A 13,250-nucleotide genomic window follows, 5' to 3' on the forward strand; every position below is an offset into this window, starting at 1 on the left:
GAGACAGAATGCATATTTGAAGGGATAATGGCTGAGAATTTTCTAAAAATAGCAAAATACATCAAACTACAGGTACAAGAAATTTTGAGAATTCCAAGTATGATGAACACCAAGGGAAATGAAACACAATACACCTAGATATATTATATTCATCATCTACAGGCAAAGAATATACCTTCAAGACAGAGAACAAAAGTATACATGATGTATACAGGAAAAATGGAAGAATTGCAGCAGACTTATTGTCAGAAATTTTGCAAGCCCAAAGGAAAGTTATCACCGTGTTTAATGTGCTAAAAGTAAAATGCTGTCAACCCCCCAAATTTTATTCCTAGTGAAATATCTTTAATAAGGAAAATAGAAATGAACATTTTTTTAGTTAAGAATAGAGAATTCATTGCCAGCAGACCTACACTACAAGGTGTTTTTAAAAATTGTTTTCAGGAAGACCAAATATGATACAAGATTAAAAGCTTAGATTTATACAAAGAAATAAACATTCCTGGAATGACTAGCATAAATATAAATGTAAATATACATATAATTTTTTTTAAGTTTTAATTGCTCTAAAAGGTAATTTATAGCCTCCTGTATAAGTAATAGCAATGTGTTTGAGTTGATAACTGAAGAAATAACACAGATGACAATAACAGCACAAAAATAAGAAGGAGCAATCTACTGTCATTTGTGATTCTTTTGCTAGATTCAAAACCATACAATATTATTTGAAGGTAGGTTGTGATTAACTAAATATGCATATTGTAAACTTTAGAGCAACTATTAAGATTATAAAGAGGTATAAATAACCCAATAATGGAGATTAAATAGATTCTTATGAATATATAAGTAATCCAAAAGCTGCCAGAAAAAAAAGAGGCATAAAGGAACAAGAAACAAATGGAGCAAATAGTATTTTTCTATGTGAATTCAAGGCTGATTCAATATTTGAAAAACCATTCCTTGCAATTCACCATATCAACACACTTAGGAAAAAAAAGGTATGATCCCTAAAGTTTATAAAACACAATGTTATTTTGCTGATGTAAAGATGCCACGAGGATAATTAACCTTCTAGCTTCTTCCCATAAAAGAAAGTTGCCAGAAACCCAGTGCTCTACTGTAGAATTATGAGAAGAAAACATAATGCCATCTTTTGGGTTTTATTTCTTTTACAGTGTAGATATCTGTGCTTAGAGCAATGGTGTTTAACCCTGGCTGTCCGTCAACATGGACTGTGGAATTTTTAAAAATAAAATTTCAGAGATGCACCTACAGAATTTCTGAATCAATAGGACTGACATCCTGCCCAGATAGCTAGATTTTCAAAATACTCCATTGGAGACGGTATGTCCATTCATGGCTGACAGTCATTGTCACTGAAAGATCAAGGACCAAAAGTCAACTTGGCATGTGTTATTTATCCAAAGATAGCCATTCCTATTGGAGCCTCCAAGGCACTCTAGAAAATTTTTAACTCTAAGTGAAGAGATAAAAGCTACTCAAATCTGGATGGAAATTAATCATTAACATTTAAATATCTGGAAAAAGACAATGTGTTTTAGCTTAACATACATATTTATTTCAGTTTTTATATTATTGTTTCATCATAATGTTTATGTTTTGTTTTTTATTGAAGAGATTTTCAAAATCATAACCAAGTGGAATTTTCTCCTCTCTCTTTCTCTGATTCTATCTTTCTCATCACCCTCTTTACCCCATACTCCAGACTCCTGTCTCTCACTCAGTAAAGCACTATCAGTCATCAATAGGAGTGTGGTCACGCGCACCACCATGAGGGCATTACAAAAGCATCACAGTTTACCCATTAATATTTAATTCTGATTTCAGACAAGTGAATACGGAAGATGGTGTTCTCTTTTTGAAACGTAGTTTTACTTTTTATTACTACAAATGAAAATATATATTCATTGGAAAAAAATTAAAGCTAATGCAAAACTAAAGCAAATTTCTTTCTGAAAAAATTACTTCTTTTAATTCTTAATGCTTTCTTGAAATTAAGTAAAATTGAACAAAGAGAAAATACCCAATCATGCCACCAAAAAAGGATAATCAAAGTCACTATTTTGGTATAGTTTTTTAGACACTTTCCCATGCAGTTATGAAAACATGTAAGGAACACTTTATAAAAATAAAATCATATATATATTATTCATTTTTACCATTTTACTGTAATATTTTTAATTATCATTTGTACTAACATAGTTTTTAATTCACTTACTTTTACTATTTGCCTTGTTTTTTCCTCAATTATTATCTTTCATCTAATTTTATGATTATTACTAAAAATACTTTTGTTGTATGGTGGAGATACATCCAGAATGATCCATCTCAGATGTCATATATGCCATTAATATATAATGTATTCTCATTTACATAGCTACTTTTACTCAAAATTATATTTGGGTGATTCAACAATGCTGTAATGTGTTTCAGAGTTTATTTCTTCATATTGCTGAGTTGGAGTCCATTGTTGAATATTCCACAATTTTTTATCTTACAATTAATATTTTGATAAATATTTTTGAAGGATGAAGAGGAAGGTGGGGGAAAAGTCATTGCCACTTACTGGGCATTTGTTTGCCAAAAATTGTGCTTAGCAACTTTTATGCATTATGCCAGTTAATACTCCCAAGCAGTCTATAAAGTTGATTTGTATCAGGAGCTCCCTGCTTCTTAAAATTCCAGAGGCAGAATAATCCACAATTAGTTCAATGCTGATATCTAAACGAGGGTTGCCAGAGTTAGAATAAAAATCCAAGAATACTCAGTTAAATCAGAATTTCAGGTAAACAATGAAGACTTCTAAAAGGTACTTATGAGAGGAAATATATGTCAACATAATAAAAGCCATATATGACAAACACACAGCTAACATCATACTCAATGGTGAAAAGCTGAAAGCTTTTCACAAGGATGCCCACTCTCACCACTTCTATTCTACAGTTTTGTAAGTCTAACCACAGAACAGAGAAGAAAACAAAATAGGAGGAGTGGAAATCAGAAAAGAAGAAGTAAAACTGTAACTGTTTGCAGATGACTTGGTGCTACATGTAGAAAATCCTAAAGACGTTACCAGAAAACTACTAGAGCTCATCAATGAATTTGGTAAAGTTGCTGGCTACAAAATTAATATACAGAAATCTGTTGCATTTCTATATGCTAACAATGAAATATCAGAGAGAAATTAAGGAAACAGTCCCATTTACCATTGCATCAAAAACAGTAAAATACCTAGGAATAAACCTACCTAAGGAGGCAAAAGACCTGTATTCTGAAAACTATAATATGCTGATGCAAGAAATTGAGGACGACACAAACAGATGGAAAGATACACCATGTTCTTGGATTGGAAGGATCAATATTGTTAAAATAACCATACCACACAAGGCAATCTACAGATTCAATCGTTATCAAATTACCAATGGCGTTTTTCACATAACTAGGAAAACAGTTTTTTTAATTTGTATGGAAACACAAAAGACTCCGAATAGCCAAAGCAGTCTTGAGACAGAAAAATGGAGCTGGAGGAATCAGGCTCCCTGACTCAGACTATACAATGCTACAGTAATCAAAACAATATGGTACTGGCACAGAAACAGACATATAGGTTAATGGAACAGAATAGAAAGCCCAGAAATAAACCCATACACTTATGGTCAATTAATCTACAATAAAGGAGGCAAGACTATACAATGGAGAAAAGACAAGTCTCTTCAATACACAGTGCTGGGAAAACTGGACAGCTGTATGTAAAAGAATGAAATTAGGACATTCTCTAACACCATATACAAAAATAAGCACAAAATGGATTAAAGACCTAAATGGAAGACCAGATACTATAAAACTCCTAGAGGAAAACATAGGCACTCTTTATGTTTTATGTCAAACATTCTTTGACATAAATCTCAACAATACCTTTTTGGATCCATCCCCTAGAATAATGGAAATAAAAACAACAATAAACAAATGGGACCTAATTAAGCTTAAAAGCTTTTGAACAGCAAAGAAAACCATGAGCAAAACAAAAAGACAACCTACAGAAGGGAGAAAATATTTGCAAATGATGCAACTGAAAAAGGATTAATTTCCAAAATATACAAATAGCTCATACAGCTTAATATCAAACAAATAAACAACCCAATCAAAAAATGGGTAGAAGACCTAAACAGACATTTCTCCAAAGAAAACATACAGATGGCCAGTAGGCACATGAAAAGATGGTTAACATCCCTAATTATTAGAGAAATGCAAATCAAAACTACAATTAGGTATCACCTCACACCAGTCAGACTGCCCATCATCAAAAAATCTACAAATAATAAATGCTGGAGAGCGTGTGAAGATAAAGGAACCCTCCTACACTGTTGATGTGAATGTAAATTGGTACAGCCACTATGGAGAACAGGATAAAGGTTCCTTAAAAACTAAAAATAGTGTTAAATATGATCCTGCAATCCCACTCCTGGGCATTTATCTGGAGAAAACTCTAATACCCTAAGATAAATTCACCCCAATGTTCATAGCAGCACTATTTACAATAGCCAAGACATGGGAGCAACTTTAATGTCCATTGACAGATGAATGGAAAAAGAAGATGTGGTATATACATATATACATACACAATGGAATATTACTCAGCCATAAAATAGAATGAAATAATGCCATTTGAAGCAACATGGATGGACTTAAAGATTATCATATTAAGTGAAGTAAGTCAAACAAAGACAAATATCATATGATATTACTTATATATGGAATCTAAAAAAAGATACAAATGAACTTATTTATGAAACAGAAACAGACTCACAGACATAGAAAACAAACTATGGTTAACAAAGGGGAAAGGGTGGGGGAGGGATAAATTATGAGTTTGGATTAAAAGATACAAACTACCATATATAAAATAGATAAACAACAAGGTCCTGCTGTATAGCACAGGAAACTATATTCAGCATCTTATAATAACCTATAATGGAAAAGAATCTGAAAATGATACATGAATCACCTTGCTGCCCACCAGAAACTAACACAACATTGTAAATTAACTATACTTCAGTTTTTAAAAAATAGTTAAAAACTGGACTTATGACCCCATAAAACTTTGCGGACAATATATACTAAAAGTTTATTTGTTGTTCATCTTAAATTCAAATTTAACTAGGTGTTCTGTATTTTATCTGGCAAGTCTAATCTAAACTAAAGCATTATAATTTTTGAGATTTTTCCCTCCCAATGAGAAATAATCCTGTGTATCAAGCAAAAAATAAATACGACATTATCACAAACCTTCCATACTAGGATTGTTGGTACAAAAAGAACATCTAGGGGGAGACCTTCAAGATGGCGGAGGAGTAAAACGTGGAGATCACCTTCCTCCCCACAAATACATCAGAAATACATCTACATGTGGAACAACTCCTACAGAACACCTACTGAACGCTGGCAGAACACCGCAGACTTCCCAAAGGCAGTGTGGCTGACAGGGGCTTGGTGTTCTGGCCGGGTGTCAGGCCTGTGCCTCTGAGGTGGGAGAGCCAAGTTCAGAACATGCGTCCACCAGAGACCTCCCAGCTCAATGTAATATCACATGGTGAAAGCTCTCCCAGAGATCTACATCTCAATGCTAAGACCCAGCTCCACTCAACGACCAGCAGGCTACAGTGCTGGACACACTATGGCAAACAACTAGCAAGACAGGAACACAACACCACCCATTAGCAGAGAGGCTGCCTAAAATCATAAGGTCACAGACACCCCAAAACAAACCACCGGACATGGTCCTGCCCACCAGAAAGACAAGATCCAGCCTCATCCACCAGAACACAAGCACCAGTTCCCTCCACCAGGAAGCCTACACAACCCACTGAACCAATCTTACCCACTGGAGGCAGACACCAAAAACAATGGGAACTACAAACCTGCAGCCTGCGAAAAGGAGACCCCACACAGTAAGTTAAGCAAAATGAGAAGACAGAGAAACACACAGCACATGAAGGAGAAAGGTAAAAGCCCACCAGACCAAACAAATAAAGAGGAAATAGGCAGCCTACATGAAAAAGAATTCAGAGTAATGATAGTAAAGATGATCCAAAACCTTGGAAATAGAATGGAGAAAATAAATGTTTAACAAGGACCCAGAAGAACTAAAGAGCAAACAGACAATGGTGAACAACACATAAAAATTCTCCAGAAGGAATCAATAGCAGAATGACTGAGGCAGAAGAGAGGATAAGTTACCTGGAAGATAAAATAGTGGAAAAAACTACCACAGAGCAGAATAAAGAAAAAAGAATGAAAAGAATTGAGGACACTCTCAGAGACCTCTGGCACAACATTAAACGCACCAACATTCGAATTTTAGGGGTCCCAGAAATAGAAGAGAAAAAGAAAGGGACTGAGAAAATATTTGAAGAGATTATAGTTGAAAACTTCCGTAACGTGGGAAAGGAAATAGTGAATCAAGTCCAGGAAGCACAGAGAGTCCCATACAGGATAAATCCAAGGAGAAACATGCCAAGACACATATTAATCAAGCTATCAAAAATTAAATACAAAGAAAATATATTAAAAGCAGCAAGGGAAAAACAACAAATAACATACAAGGGAATCCCTATAAGGTTAACAGCTGATCTTTCAGCAGAAACTCTGCAAGCCAGAAGGGAGTGGCAGGACATGTTTAAAGTGATGAAAGGGAAAAACCTACAACCAAGTTTACTCTACCCAGCAAGGATCTCATTCACATTTGATGGAGAAATTCAAACCTTTACAGACAAGCAAAAGCTAAGAGAATTCAGCACCACCAAACCAGCTCTACAACAAATGCTAAAGGAACTTCTCTAAGTGGGAAACCCAAGAGAAGAAAGGACCTACAAAAACAAACCCAAAACAATTAAGAAAATGGTAATAGGAACATACGTATTGATAACTACCTTAAATATAAATGGATTAAATGTTCCAACCAAAAGTCATAGACTGGCTGAATGGGTACAAAAACAAGATCCGTATATATGCTGTCTACAAGAGACCCCCTTCAGACCTAGGGGCACATACACACTGAAAGTGAGGGGATGGAAAAAGATATTCCATGCAAATGGAAATTGAAAGAAAGCTGGAGGAGCAATTCTCATTTCAGACAAAATAGCCTTTAAAATAAAGGCTGTTACAAGAGACAAAGAAGGACACTACATAATGATCAAGGGATCAATCCAAGAAGAAGATACAACAATTGTAAATATTTATGCACCCAACATAGTAGCACCTCAATACATAAGGCAAATACTAACAGCCATAAAAGGGGAAATCGACAGTAACACAATCATAGTAGGGGACTTTAACACCCCACTTTCACCAATGGACAGGTCATCCAAAATGAAAGTAAATAAGGAAACAAAAGCTTTCAATGATACATTAAACAAGATGGACTTAATTGATATTTATAGGACATTGCATCCAAAAACAACAGAATACATGTTCTTCTCAAGTGCTCATGGAACATTCTCCAGGATAGATCATATCATGGGTCACAAATGAAGCCTTGGTAAATTTAAGAAAATTGAAATTGTATGAAGTATCTTTTCTGACCACAACTCTATAAGACTAGATATCAGTTACAGGAAAAAATCTGTAAACAAATACAAACACATGGAGGTTAAACAGTACACTACTTAATAACCAAGAGATCACTGAAGAAATCAGAGGAAATCAAAAAATACCTAGAAACAAATGACAATGAAAACACCACGACCCAAAACCTATGGGATGCAGCAAAAGCAGTTCCAAGAGGGAAGTTTATAGCAATACAATCCTACCTCAAGAAACAAGAAAAGTCTCAAGTAAACAACCTAACCTTACACCTAAAGCAATTAGAGAAAGAAGAAGAACAACAACAAAAAACCAGAGTTAGCAGAAGGAAAGTAATCATAAAAATCAGATCAGAAATAAATGAAAAAGAAATGAGGGAAACAATAGCAAAGATCAATAAAACTAAAAGCTGGTTCTTTGAGAAGATAAAAATAAATTGATAAACCATTAGGCAGACTCATCAAGAAAAAGGAGAAGACTCAAATCAATAGAATTAGAAATGAAAAAGGAGAAGTAACAACTGACACTGCAGAAATACAAATGATCATGAGAGATTACTACAAGCAACTATATGCCAATAAAATGGACAATCTGGAAGAAATGGACAAATTCTTAGAAAAGCGCCACCTTCCGAGATTGAACCAGGAAGAAATAGAAAATATAAATGACCAGTCCCAAGCACTGAAATTGAGACCGTGATTAAAAATTTTCCAACAAGGAAAAGCCCAGGACCAGATGGCTTCACAGACGAATTCTATCAAACATTTAGAGAAGAGCTAACACCTATCCTTCTCAAACTCTTCCATTATATAATAGAGGGAGGAACACTCCCAAACTCATTCTGCGAGGCCACCATCACCCTGATGCCAAAACCAGATGAAGATGTCACAAAGAAAGAAAACTACAGGCCAATATCACTGATGAACATAGATGCAAACATCCTCAACCAGATACTAGCAAATAGAATCCAGCAGCACATTAAAAGGATCATACACCATGATCAAGTGGGGTTTATCCCAGGGTTGCAAGGATTCTTCAATATACACAAATCAATCAACGCGATAAACCATATTAACAAATTGAAGGAGAAAAACCAAATGATCATCTGAATAGGTGCAGAAAAAGCTTTTGACACAATTCAACAACGATTTATGATTAAAAACTCTCCAGAAAGTACGCATAGAGGGAACCTACCTCAACATAATAGAGGCCATATGTGACAAACCCACAGCCAACATTGTTCTCAGTGGTGAAAAACTGAAACCGTATCCTCTAAGATCAGGAACAAAAGAAGGTTGTCCACTCTCACCACTATTATTTAACATAGTTTTGGAAGTTTTAGCCAAAAAGTAATAAAAGGAATCCAAATCAGAAAGAAGAAGTAAAGTTGTCACTGTTTGCAGATGACATGATACTATACATAGAGAATCCTAAAGATGCCACCAGAAAACTACTAGAGCTAATCAGTGAATTGGTAAAGTAGCAGGATACAAAATTAATGCACAGAAATCTCTGGCATTCCTATACACTAATGATGAAAAATCTGAAAGAGGAATTAAGGAAACATTGCCATTTACCATTGCAACAAAAAGAATAAAATACCTAGGAATAAACCTACCTAAGGAGACAAAAGACCTGTATGCAGAAAACTATAAGACACTGATGAAAGAAATTAAAGATGATACAAACAGATGGAGAAATGTACCATGTTCTTGGATTGGAAGAATCACCATTGTGAAAATTTCTCTACTACCCAAAGCAGTCTACAGATTCAGTGCAATCCCTATCAAACTACCAATGGCATTTTTCACAGAACTAGACTGAAAAATTTCACAATTTGTATGGAAACACAAAAGGCCCCGAATAGCCAAAGCAATCTTGAGAAAGAAAAACAGAGCTGAAGGAATCAGGCTCTTGGACTTCAGGGAGGGAGACACAAGAGGGAGGAGATATGTGGATATAAGTATATATATAGCTGATTCACTTTTTTATGAAGCAGAAACTAACACACCATTGTAAAGCAATTATACTCCAATAAAGATGTTTAAGAAAAAGAACATCTGGAGTCTACAGTTAAAAATGCTCCCTTCCGTCCCTCAGAATCCCTCCTTATTAAGCCCCTAAATACATAGAGGGAAAACAAAAAGCAAGGCACCAATCATAGTATGCATAAGGTACCTTAAAATAAGTAAGGTCCACTTTCTGTCCAAGGAAGCTTGCCCTCATGGATATAAGTACTCATAAGTATGAACCTTCCTGAAATAGATGTTATTATTAGTTGGGGAGGTGCCCTCTTCATCCACTTCTCTCCCACTTCCCCTTCCAATTGTCTTGCAATCTTGAAACATCTGGAGAGAGCAGCTTTGCAAATCCAATGAAAATGTTTGCACGCAGCTCTCATGAACTACCCAGAGTAGCTAGTCAGGTCTCATTTTTCCAAGCATAAAACTGGTAATGTTATTAAAGGAAGGCAGTTTGAAACTCTGTTGCCTTCTTCTTTGGTTTAGAGTTGGGCAAGGACCCTGAGAATCATCAGCTCCCTTCTGGTTCTGGCCCCAAGTCCCTGTCTGCCAGAATGGTGATGAACTTCTCCTGGATGGCACGGTTATTCATGGTTAGCATGCCATTCAATGCAGTCTATTTAAAACTATTAGGAGCTTGGATTCTTCCTCCCCTATAATTTAGAAGGCAGAACAGAGAGGCAGTTTGCTCTTAAAACAATGCAATTGTGAGCTCCTGAGCTGCTCTCAGACCAACTTCCCTTCCGTGGAAAGTAACTCCCTTGACGTTTGCCAGAGATCTGTGTACCCCTAGATAAATAAGAGAGGGTTCATGTAGCCTGTGTTTGATTCTGGACCTTGAAAAAGGGTGAAGTGATTGTAATGGAAGAGATAGGGGAAGGAACCTAAGTAAGCAGGAGACTTGGGTGCAGTTACCTTTTCCTCATTCCACTACCCATTAGTTGTGTGACCTTAGGTAAATTACTTATCATCTTTGAGCTGCAGTACCCTCTTATATAAAATACTGAGTCTTGACTAGATTATTGTAAAGAGCCCTTTGAAACTAGAGGTTTATGGCATTTTACATTAGCTTTTTGTTTCCCTTGAGATTCTGTATTTTGTTCAATTCTTCCAGCTATGCTACTGCTTGAGCAATAGTCATAAATCACAGAGCTCACAGGCTCTCTAACAACTCTTTTAGAAACCATTATGTAACAAACCAGCATAAGAAATATCAAGGGCTGCTGCCTAAAGGGCCTTTCAGAACACCGGTAAGAATGTGTAATTCCTAAAACACAAAAATTATCAAAGCACTGAAGTATAAGTGAGAAAAGGAAAAAAGGGAAATGTATCAGAGAGAAATATTCAGATAATTAGACCAAAGGATGAGCTGGAGTAAAACACAGAGGAGTGATATAGTAGTGCAGGGTTAAGGATGAGATGCTGCTGTTTCAAGGGGGTGGTAAAGACGTTACACAAGAAGAGTGAAAGAGATTGTAACACAAAGGAAGGAGCAAGTTCAAGCTACAGGAGTGGAACTGTGTTCACTCTTCTGGTGAGCTGAAAGGCTATAAACTTTCCCTCAATATTCTTGAGAAATAAATAAAGCATGTAGAATCACATACACAACTACCAATTTCTATCCTTGGGTTGTTGGGCTATATGACAGAAAAGGGACAGCAAAGCAAGGTAATGAGCGGGATGGAGTAATTGGGTAGTGGTTCGCATTATGGAATGGAAGAAATTAGTCATGTGGGAGTGGGCATGCAGAGGAAATGGTGGGGAAGAAGAGCAGTGATGTGTGTCTATACTCCCTGGGAGCACTGAGAAAAGCAGCAACCTACTCAGGAACTCTTGACAGTGTTGGAGAGAGCTCTGGATGTTAAGAAATGATGGAAATTTCTCCAAGTTCTACCTATACTTTTCATTGAAAGGTACATAATTCAGTGAAGGAACAGAAAGAATATTCAGTTTGACAGACATTTGAGTTAGATTTCATGGATTTTTTTTCTTGGGTAGCTACTTCCTTAAGCTATATAAAGAAGTAGGTTTACCCTGAGCTGCAGAGGCAGCTGGCACCAGGAGACTAAGTCCCTTCTTGAGATAGATGCGAGCTTCAAGGAAAAGGGTACAGACTATGTTTTTCTCTCTCATTCCACCCATTATGCATATTCATTTTATTATTATTTTTTCACTCACCTGGATGTAAAGAGTGGGGCATATTCTCATCTGATCAAGAGAAAGGAAATGGATTTGAGCATATGCCTTTAGCTCTTACCAATTGATGTTAAGTGTAGTTCATGTTTTCTACCAAAAACATGGTATCAGTTTCACACGTGAGAAAACAAAATAGGAAGGAGCCTTAAAATGTGCATGATTATGTAGTAAAGAGGGATATAGGCAGTGGAATAAGTAATGGAGAAGATTATTGCTTTCTAAGTGTCAGTGCCTCCATAGGTCAGTAAAAGAAATGAGTATCTCTAACTCCATGAACTTTTTAAAGCTGACCTCCTTCTACAGCCCACTGTGAGTTTAAACTTAGTATCCAGTCAGTAGGCTCTGCACCCCTGGCTCTGTGGACCCCATGATAAATTAAAGAAAGAATTTCTCTTGGACACAGCTAATCCTCTCAAACCCATAAGTCTATCTGTCCTCAATTATCTCTTGTTTCTGTTTAATTTAGCTCTCAAAATTAACAGCTAGACAATCTACCATGAAAAATAAGCTATAAGTACGTACTGAACACCTACTCTGTGCAAGTTCTGTGTTAAAAATCCCTGAAAAAACAAAGGTGAAAAGAAAATCTCTGCCTTAAGTTCTCACTCCAGCTTTAAATAAGGGGAAAAACATTTAACAAAGCTAATTCATAGGAAAATGTGTAAAAGAAAGCTCAGAAAACGAATGGAAGAAATGTTGAAAATAATAAAAAGATAGGAAAATGCACAGAAAAAAGAAACATGGCTTAAAATAGCTAAAAAGATAAACAAACAAATGCAATTCATGTACACAATACATATTATAATAACATGTTAGAATTTTTTGTCAGCTTGGGAAAAATGAGCCATCCAGTTGAGTATGAGGAAAAATAAATCCTCATATGAACTGTTGGTGAGTTTTGGAGGGGAACTTGTAAAACATTATCTACATTTCAAGTGTATATACATTTGACCTAATTACTTTTTGATAAATCTCTCCTATAAATGTTATATAAGTATTCTATATAAGAGCAGAAATAGTCATCATAGCAAAACATTGGAAACAACCTAAAAGATTATATATATTATGATCACATTAAAATGTGTGTGCATGGGCCTGTGTGTGTGTGGGTACACATGTGTATGTGCACTTGGGGGAGACAACAAAAGAGAGAGTGTAAGGGAAGGACTGAATATGAGCTCTGTGAAGCACAGACTGGGTTCTTTTTCTAGGTACACTAACTACAGATGCGTAGAAAAGTAAGTGTAAACAATAATAAGTCTAAACAGTAATAAATTCTAGCAGTTGTTACTTTGGTGGCTAACTTGTAGAGAAGTTAGTGGTCTTTCATTTTTTCTTTATACATCTCCAAGCAATTTCTATTTATTATAGCTAGTAGGTAGTACTTTTGTAATTTAAAAATCAATAGGAAAAATTAGGAGATGCCACAAA

This window comes from Monodon monoceros, unplaced genomic scaffold, assembly GCF_005190385.1.
Source record: "Monodon monoceros isolate NGI ecotype Baffin Bay Population unplaced genomic scaffold, NGI_Narwhal_1 Super_Scaffold_2, whole genome shotgun sequence".
NCBI lineage: Eukaryota > Metazoa > Chordata > Mammalia > Artiodactyla > Monodontidae > Monodon > Monodon monoceros.